We start from the raw sequence: 10,235 nt of genomic DNA on the forward strand, positions 1-10,235 counted from the left end.
ACTTTATGGACAGGAAGCGCGGCGTTAACCTGCCCAGGGGCGAGCGACGTGGTGGGCTTCTTCAACCCCTCGTTTATGTTTGTACATTAATGTGGGAATCGTTTTGTTTTTGTTTGTTCTTTTGACTTGTGGCGCCCCGGTGAGACAGGGCTCAAGGACTGAATCTGAGACTTCCTGCAGAAGAGGATGCCCCCCCCCCCCCCCCACACCCTCCCCCGTAGTCTCAAACAGCCGTCCTGGACTCTCGTGCTCATTTCAAAGTGAACACTGGCGGCGATGCTTCTTTTTTTTTTACGCCGAGGTTGACGCGATCACGGACTGAACGCGGTGATTTTAAAAGAGACGTTTCGGGGGCTGCCATCAGACCGGTGATCTCTGCCCCCCCCCCCCCCCCCCCCCCCCCCCCCATCTCGATGGGGGGACGTGAAGTAAAGACGCGAGGATGCATCGCGGTGAAAATACATCCCGTGTTTTAGGATAATCAATAAAGCTTACGAGCCGCTGTAAAATATCTCTTTCCCTGTAAAACAGCTGTTTTCCTTTATGTTTTCCTGTCGTTCATCCAGATGTTCCGTTTTTTGTCGATGAATAACAGGTGAAAGTGTTTGTACAGTGGACACGGCAACACGTTCAGGATTATTATTTTGAATCCCCTCAAAAATACAAATAAAAAAGATTTTATTGGCTTGGATAAAAAATTTAAAAAAAAAGTCAAATATTTCCCTGATTATTTTTTGTTGTTGTTGTTTTCTCTGTTTTTGTTCCAGGTGAACATGAAAGGTGTCCTTTTTTTTTTTTTTTTTTAAGTATAAGGAATATTTAGACTCTTATGATGCGATGAAAAACACATTCATGTTATAACAAAAATAATGTTCCATTGTATAATCAGGTAAATGCACTTTTTTTTTTTTGTTGCTGCTTCAAATTGTACGTGTATATTCTCGAAGAAGAAGAAGAAAAAAAGAAAAGAAAAGAAGTGCGGCAGCTACGACCTGCTATTCTTGATTTCTCTCATTTTTAAAAAAAAAATATTATTATTATTTTGACTTTTTTATTTGTTTGTTTTTTTAAAAAAGAATCCGGTCTTTGAGTTTTTTTGTTTTTCTCGGGGTTCACGTGTGTGTGTACTTCTGTAATAAAATAGTTCTGAAAAACAAAAAGTTTTTCTTAATTAATCGTGTTGTTAACTGGTCTGATTTCCACTCTCAAACGTATATTTTCTACACACTGGAAGTGAAAAGGACTAATAGATTTATGGCCTCTTGTCAATTTCCAGGTCGGGAAGAGAGAGAAAACTCAACAACCTGCAAAGCGTTTAACCAAAAGTGACACCTGAGGGAGAAAAAAATAAATAAAAAATCAATGGCTAATTTAAGACGCCACTTTTTCATGTAGGTGAATTGTTTCTGACTGGCGGTAATGAAAAAATAAATAAATAAGAAAAGAGCAACACTCCCCCCGAAAGTTATTATTTCCTTCTGCAAAGTGTCACTATTGCAAAAAAAAAAGAATCAATGACTAATTTAAGGAAGCATTGTTTAATTGCTTCCCCCTGATGGGGGAAAAATGAAACCGGATGTGTAAGTAATGAAAAAACACGACTTGCCTTAATTTGTCAGCCGACCCGATTACAGTCCCCACTTTTTATTGATTGTCTGCAGGCCGAGGGGGAATTGCCCTTAACTTAAAAAACACACCTGATTGCTTCCCCGAGGATATTTAACAACATCTAATCCGACGTGTGCGAAACCCAGAAAAGCTTCTTTTTTTTTTAATATGACGAATGACGCTTCTAATTTGGGCTTTTTCCCCCTCCTAAAATGGCAATAATCTGCAGTAATAATAAAGTAAGTACTGTGTACGCAGAGAATATTATGAAACAGCTGCCTACGTGCCGAGATTAATATTTTTGTTTTAAAAAACACGCAGTCGGGAAGTATGGTGGATATCTTACAGGCTGTTTACAGTATATTCTAATTTATTTAAATTTATTTTTTTGGTGAATAAAATCGTGGGTATTTCTCCATTGAAACAGCAGAAATAATAATAATATATTTATAGATATATTTAAATATATTTATATATATAACGTGAAAATTATTACATTTTATGGATTAATTTACTTCAGTTTTACCACACTACATTTCAGAGGAAGCAGATTAAAGAGTAAAAAACATAAAATGCGACGCAAACTAAATAAAACGTGTATAAAATGGGTCAAATGTGCAACAGGGTGCAAAACATGTGCACTCATTAGTACTAAGAATCCAGTAATATAATAATGCATAACAAGTACTTTTACTTGTATATAATTAGAGGCTACACATTCATGATAAGTACACTTTTCAATGCTCTTGAGGCCTCCGGTTTGACTTTTGCGTGTTGGATGAACTTCACGGTCACAGACACCAAAGACACAAATTGCCGCGAGTTTATTCAAACTCATTGAAATCTTCATGCAAACTCCACCGGCGCTTTAAATACGCGGTGAGCCTTTTTAATTCGGCGGCGGTCGCAGTTTCTTGATGCAGCGTTGGCCACCTGTGTGTGTGTGTGTGTGTGTGTGTGTGTGTGTAAGGGGATGGGGGGAGGGTGGGGGGGGCGGTCTAGAGTCTTAAGGTCACTTGCAGGATTACGCGTCTTACACCTTCCTGAAGGTGTCGTGTCACTGAGGCTGAAAATCACCATGCAAATCCTGTTATCTGGCCCCCGTTCAGGGAATCGGGGGGCTATCAAACATATTCACCATTTATGGACATATGCTTTACATCCTGTGCCACCGGCCAAATCCTCCCCTCCTCCGCCACACCACCAGCTAATATTCTGTGTATCTGAACTGTGGATTGTGCCCCCCCCCCCCTCGGTGGCTAACAGATGGCCGCTCGATCTTGAGTCATCACAAAGCCATTACGGGAGTGACTTGTCCTCGATTCGAGCGCCCGATGGCTCTCGCCCGGTGTTTGCTCGGGGTGGGGGGGCTCTTAAGTCATCCTCGGCTTTTTTCGTGACACACCTGTGTTTGCTCAGGTTAAATGGCCTGGCGTTGGACCCCCCCCCCCCCCCCCCCCCCCCTCTGATTGGCTGGCCACGACCGCGGTGTTTGAGGAGCGCGGGATGACACCGCGGCGAGGTCAAAATGTGTGTTTGGCCTGTTTGAAACAAGTTGGCTTTTTAATGCCGTGTGTTTACACACACCGGAAAAAAAGAAAAGAAAAGGCCCCTAAGCGTGTTTCTATCTGTGTTGCCAGGGGTCTATCAGTGGCCAGACCAGTGGGCATAAATCATTCAGGGGTAATTCAGAGGAACAACAGAGGCTCTAAAAGGAAGGAGAAAAAAAAGCAAAGGAAATTATAAAGCCTCTATAATGGAGGCCCCTATTACGGCTGCTGGTCCGGTGTAAGACGGCCTTTATAAATGGTTTCATTATCTATCGTGGTCCGGGGCTACATCTGTAGATCACTTAGTGGACTCTATTTTACTGTACTCCTGAACACAATTCACAGTTGTAATCACAAACTTCCCCACACACACACACACACACACACACACATCCCCCCTATTTTCTCCTGGAAAGTTACGATTCCCAAAAACCAGGCTGTCAAATCAACTGTTCTTGTGTTGTAGTAAGACACACACACATACACACACACACACACACACACACACACACAGGAGCACACACACACACAGGAGCACACACAGACGCACACACACCAGCAGTGGCTGCAGCGTTGTGGATCAAAGGTCGTGGAGGTGACGAGCTGCATGACTGCCGTCTAATTTAACTGCCGCGTAGTTTTATTTTGAAGGGGTGTTTCTTTTTTTTCCCCAGGCAACGCCACCAGGTTCCACCACTCGTTGCACTTTTTATTTTTTGACTCTCTTGTTGATCATCTTCCTCCTCCGGAGCACAGATGAAAACACAAAAGCCCCCCCCACCCCCCCGTTGACACAAAAGGCCCGTGACAGTAATAAATAGCCTCCGTGATTCCAGGTTTAGAAAGCTGTGAAATTGGATATTGAGATGCTCTCCCGGAGCTGCGGGTCGGGAGTAGTTTCAGACTAGACTGTGGGAATCGTCTAATCCGATCACCGGGAATGTAAGACGGGCTTAATCGCCCGGCGGGGGGCCGCCGGCCTCTCGTGTCCGCGGGGGCGCGCTGGCGGTGGGGAATTGATGCCGCGCTCGTTTTTGTAAAACGTGGATTTATCAAGTGTTTGGTTTCACTCGTAAAAAAACTAAAACTGTCTTTCGCTTGTCAAGATGTTGGTACATCAGAAGGAAGCGATGAAATGTTGTTTGCCTCGTGATATTGTTTTTATTTAACACATGAAGCATAGACTTCTATACAACCAGAGGAGTCGCCCCCTGGTGGTCAGGAGAGAGAATGCAGCTTTAACACATGAAGCATAGACTTCTATACAACCAGAGGAGTCGCCCCCTGGTGGTCAGGAGAGAGAATGCAGCTTTAACACATGAAGCATAGACTTCTATACAACCAGAGGAGTCGCCCCCTGGTGGTCAGGAGAGAGAATGCAGCTTTAACACATGAAGCATAGACTTCTATACAACCAGAGGAGTCACCCCCTGGTGGTCAGGAGAGAGAATGCAGCTTTAACACATGAAGCATAGACTTCTATACAACCAGATGAGTCACCCCCTGGTGGTCAGGAGAGAGAATGCAGCTTTAACACATGAAGCATATACTTCTATACAACCAGAGGAGTCGCCCCCTGGTGGTCAGTAGAGAGAATGCAGCTTTAACACATGAAGCATAGACTTCTATACAACCAGAGGAGTCGCCACCCTGGTGGTCAGGAGAGAGAATGCAGCTTTAACACATGAAGCATAGACTTCTATACAACCAGATGAGTCACCCCCTGGTGGTCAGGAGAGAGAATGCAGCTTTAACACATGAAGCATAGACTTCTATACAACCAGAGGAGTCGCCCCCTGGTGGTCAGGAAAGAGAATGCAGCTTTAACTCATGAAGCATAGACTTCTATACAATCAGAGGAGTCGCCCCCTGGTGGTCAGTAGAGAGAGAATGCAGCTTTAACACATGAAGCATAAACTTCTATACAACCAGAGGAGTCACCCCCTGGTGGTCAGGAGAGAGAGAATGCAGCTTTAACACATGAAGCATAGACTTCTATACAACCAGAGGAGTCACCCCCTGGTGGTCAGTAGAGAGAGAATGCAGCTTTAACACATGAAGCATAGACTTCTATACAACCAGAGGAGTCGCCCCCTGGTGGTCAGGAAAGAGAATGCAGCTTTAACTCATGAAGCATAGACTTCTATACAATCAGAGGAGTCGCCCCCTGGTGGTCAGTAGAGAGAGAATGCAGCTTTAACACATGAAGCATAAACTTCTATACAACCAGAGGAGTCACCCCCTGGTGGTCAGGAGAGAGAGAATGCAGCTTTAACACATGAAGCATAGACTTCTATACAACCAGAGGAGTCGCCCCCTGGTGGTCAGGAGAGAGAATGCAGCTTTAACACATGAAGCATAGACTTCTATACAACCAGATGAGTCACCCCCTGGTGGTCAGGAGAGAGAATGCAGCTTTAACACATGAAGCATAGACTTCTATACAATCAGAGGAGTCGCCCCCTGGTGGTCAGTAGAGAGAGAATGCAGCTTTAACACATGAAGCATAAACTTCTATACAACCAGAGGAGTCACCCCCTGGTGGTCAGGAGAGAGAGAATGCAGCTTTAACACATGAAGCATAGACTTCTATACAACCAGAGGAGTCACCCCCTGGTGGTCAGTAGAGAGAGAATGCAGCTTTAACACATGAAGCATAGACTTCTATACAACCAGAGGAGTCACCCCCTGGTGGTCAGGAGAGAGAATGCAGCTTTAACACATGAAGCATAGACTTCTATACAACCAGAGGAGTCGCCCCCTGGTGGTCAGGAGAGAGAATGCAGCTTTAACACATGAAGCATAGACTTCTATACAACCAGAGGAGTCGCCCCCTGGTGGTCAGGAGAGAGAATGCAGCTTTAACACATGAAGCATAGACTTCTATACAACCAGAGGAGTCGCCCCCTGGTGGTCAGTAGAGAGAATGCAGCTTTAACACATGAAGCATAGACTTCTATACAACCAGAGGAGTCACCCCCTGGTGGTCAGGAGAGAGAATGCAGCTTTAACACATGAAGCATAGACTTCTATACAACCAGATGAGTCACCCCCTGGTGGTCAGGAGAGAGAATGCAGCTTTAACACATGAAGCATATACTTCTATACAACCAGAGGAGTCGCCCCCTGGTGGTCAGTAGAGAGAATGCAGCTTTAACACATGAAGCATAGACTTCTATACAACCAGAGGAGTCGCCACCCTGGTGGTCAGGAGAGAGAATGCAGCTTTAACACATGAAGCATAGACTTCTATACAACCAGAGGAGTCGCCCCCTGGTGGTCCGGAGAAAAACCCACGGTAAGCTCCATTGAAGCCCCCCCCCCACACTCAGAAACTGATGGGCGACCATATTTCATCGTTGTCTCTCCTGCTGACGTCTCTGCAGTCGATCTGTGCACACACACTTCCTGACATATCCTTAAATATACACACGGCGAAAGGACGAGGCGAAGAAATTACTCAATTTAAGCAAAGCAGTCAGACGTGATGTCCTCATTTCCGCGACTTCACGAAGACGCCGGTGCACACAGCTTTGATCAGAGTGTGATGAAACCTGCTGAAAGCTGTTTGCTGTAATGTTGGCGTCTTAATAAACAGTCCCCCGAAATATGAGAACACAGCGTGCGGCTCCGTGGCTTTAATGAAGGACTGAACATTGCACGCTCACGTCGTTCGACCGCTGTAATATCTTTTTAAAAAGCGGTCTATAATTTCACTTAATTAATGTCACATTTATAGCAGAAGTTGGTCTCGTGGCGTTTCCTGATAAAAGGTGACAATGTTTTTGGATGCCGTGCGTCTTTCTCACCTTATTAGATGTGAAATTGGGTTTTTATGATGAATCAAGTTGCACTTTAACAGAGAGAAACACCGTGTTTCAATAAGCAGCTTTTAACATTTACAAACATGTGTACGTCTCCTCATAAAACCCCGACGGCCGCTAGCAGACCATATGTTTTATTAGAAAAATGATGCAAACACGACCCGTCTTTTGAATTGAAGCCGCCAAGCCGTGAAGGTCTCGTTGTCGGATCTCTCCGGGCAGGTTGACCTCTCTCTCTCTCTCTCTCTCTGGCGATTCGCTGCATGCCTTTTTTTTTTTTTAAATCAGGAATTAATTAACGGGAACACATTGATGAACGGATGAAAAGGTCCACGAAGAGGAAATTGATAATGAAGCTCCGTGTTCCGTTTCAGACGCATATCCAAGAAAAAACAACCACACTTTACTTTTTTTGATGTGTGTTTTTTGGAGGGGGGGGGGGGGGAGGATTGGGGGTATTTTCCAGGCACTGAGTGAGGCGACTTCCTCCAGAAAGTCCCCCAACGTCTCCCCCCCCCCCCCCCCCGCCACGCCGTCTCTTCAACCTTCCACGATGTCGTTTGATCTCCGCGACGCTGTCAACGCCGCGGATCCGCCTCACGACAGACCTCGTGGCCTCAGACACCCAGAGAGGTGGCCAACCATCTGTCACCGGGTGCCCGCAGACCTCGGGCGGCAAAGGGCCCAACCCCCCCTCACCCCACCACCTCCACCCACCTCCACCCACCTCCACCCACCCCCCTCCCAGGGCCCATTAGCTCTCCCCCTAATGCGGCCGCTGTAGCTCCGAGAGGGCCCCCTAACAGGCACAAAATGGACTGCTACTTATCCTCCTTAATTCCCAAATGAGTTCTCTTTAGCGTATACATAATTCATTTCTCCGAGTCACTTACGGGCGCCTTTTCACCCGTTTAGCAAATACTTGTGTCGGGTTTTTATCTTCTCCTGTCTTCTGTTCTTCGTCAGGTGTGTAAATGTGATTGCGTCTCGTAATCCCGGTGCGAAGAAAACAAAAGACAAAAGGGATTCTGTGTTTCAGAGTCACGCCGTGGGATTTAAATAGAGCCCGCAGAGCCTGGAAAAGTATACTAATGTAGTCAGATGAGGATAGATATCACAGGGGTAAATTTAGACCACCTCACATTCATAATACCTAATGCCCTTTAAATAGGCTTAAGAGGACGACTCGAAATAGGCTCCCGATAATTAATTATTTTCAGCACATTTCTTTCTTCTGCTTTCGTTTCCACGGGCGTATTAATTCTTTTCTCTGCGAATATGTGGCAGCCATGTCAAATCTACTAAATAATGCACTTGTTTCGATACACCTTAATTTCTCGGCGAGAGGGGCTCGCGGAGTGCTCGGCGCTTTAAATTGAATGCTGGGCCGCTAATGTTTTAGTGATATTTTCCACCCTCAAGTTATCCTGTTTGCCTTGAGAGTGATGTGCGGGGCGGACGAGGGCGGGAGGGGCGACAATGAAATGTGCGCTCAGAAGTAAACAAGACTCTTGTTTGATTTAACAACGGAGACAAAGTGAGATGTGCGAGCGTGTGAGAGATCAGAGAGGACTTCAGGCGTCATGAATATAAACTCAGCATAACGACTGCGCCGTGAGGTCATTTTGGAAAACCCTTAAAATAGATCACGTGTCACAGTAAAGTGCACACGAACTTAAGTGTGCAAACAATTATCCGCACACACCGTGAGTTCACGGTCGCTAAAAATTGCCAGAACTCCCCCCCCCCCCCCCCCCCCCCCAATCCCCCCCTGCTCCCTCCGCCGCGGTGAGCGGTCGTATTTAATAAAGGCTGCGTCTCAAAACACGCGTCGGAAATAGAAGCGACCAAGATGTCTTTGGCTATCGCAAAAAAATCAACAAAACACACAAGGACAAGCACGCCCTTCTTCTGGTGAGCGGCACGAGGAACAAAAGGCGCAGTGTGTTAGCACGGCTCGCTTCCAGGGCGCTCACGGGCGAACCCGAAGAGCCGAGTAAATACATTTACACTCGGCGAGGGGCCAGAGCGGGGCCAGAGCGGGGCCAGAGCGGGGCCAGAGCGGGGCCAGAGCGGGGCCAGAACGGGGCCAGAACGGGGCCAGAACGGGGCCAGAGCGGGGCCAGAGCGGGGCTAGAGCGGGGCCAGAACGGGGCTAGAACGGGGCCAGAACGGGGCCAGAGCGGGGCCAGAGCGGGGCCAGAGCGGGGCTAGAACGGGGCCAGAGCGGGGCCAGAACGGGGCTAGAACGGGGCCAGAATGGGGCTAGAACGGGGCCAGAACGGGGCCAGAGCGGGGCCAGAGCGGGGCCAGAGCGGGGCCAGAACGGGGCTAGAACGGGGCCAGAACGGGGCCAGAGCGGGGCCAGAGCGGGGCTAGAACGGGGCCAGAGCGGGGCTAGAACGGGGCCAGAGCGGGGCCAGAACGGGGCTAGAACGGGGCCAGAGCGGGGCCAGAACGGGGCCAGAACGAGGCCAAAGCGGGGCCAGAACGGGGCCAGAGCGGGGCCAGAGCGGGGCCAGAGCGGGGCTAGAACGGGGCCAGAACGGGGCCAGAGCGGGGCCAGAGCGGGGCTAGAACGGGGCCAGAGCGGGGCTAGAACGGGGCCAGAGCGGGGCCAGAACGGGGCTAGAACGGGGCCAGAGCGGGGCCAGAACGGGGCCAGAACGAGGCCAAAGCGGGGCCAGAACGGGGCCAGAGCAGACGGGGCCAGAGCGGGGCCAGAGCGGGGCCAGAGCGGGGCCAGAGCGGGGCTAGAACGGGGCTAGAACGGGGCCAGAGCGGGGCCAGAGCGGGGCCAGAGCGGGGCTAGAACGGGGCTAGAACGGGGCCAGAGCGGGGCCAGAGCGGGGCTAGAACGGGGCTAGAACGGGGCCAGAGCGGGGCCAGAGCGGGGCCGTGGCGGCGAGCTACAGAGCCGCTCATGTGAGGAGAGATTTCTTCTCAGGACCCCCATCGTCTTGTTTTGGCAACAGAGGGCAGGGGGGGGGGGGGGGGGGGGGGGGGGGGGGGGGGGGGGGGGGGGGAGGCCCGAGTGCTGAGCCAGGACAATATGTTTTTTCAAACGCCCCTCAGCCAATATTTATTTAGCTACAAGCTGGCACGTCTGAGGAGCTCGACGCGGCCAAGAGCGGCCGGCGCGACCGTGATTTTCTAGATGCTCCAAACATCAGGCTTCAAAGTGATTCTGACCTCGCTGACGTCCAATAAATGACTAATTCCTTTTTTTGTGAGCCATAACTGCTGCGGCGGC

The sequence above is a fragment of the Cyclopterus lumpus genome, chromosome 16, assembly GCF_009769545.1.
Source record: "Cyclopterus lumpus isolate fCycLum1 chromosome 16, fCycLum1.pri, whole genome shotgun sequence".
In the NCBI taxonomy this organism is placed as follows: domain Eukaryota; kingdom Metazoa; phylum Chordata; class Actinopteri; order Perciformes; family Cyclopteridae; genus Cyclopterus; species Cyclopterus lumpus.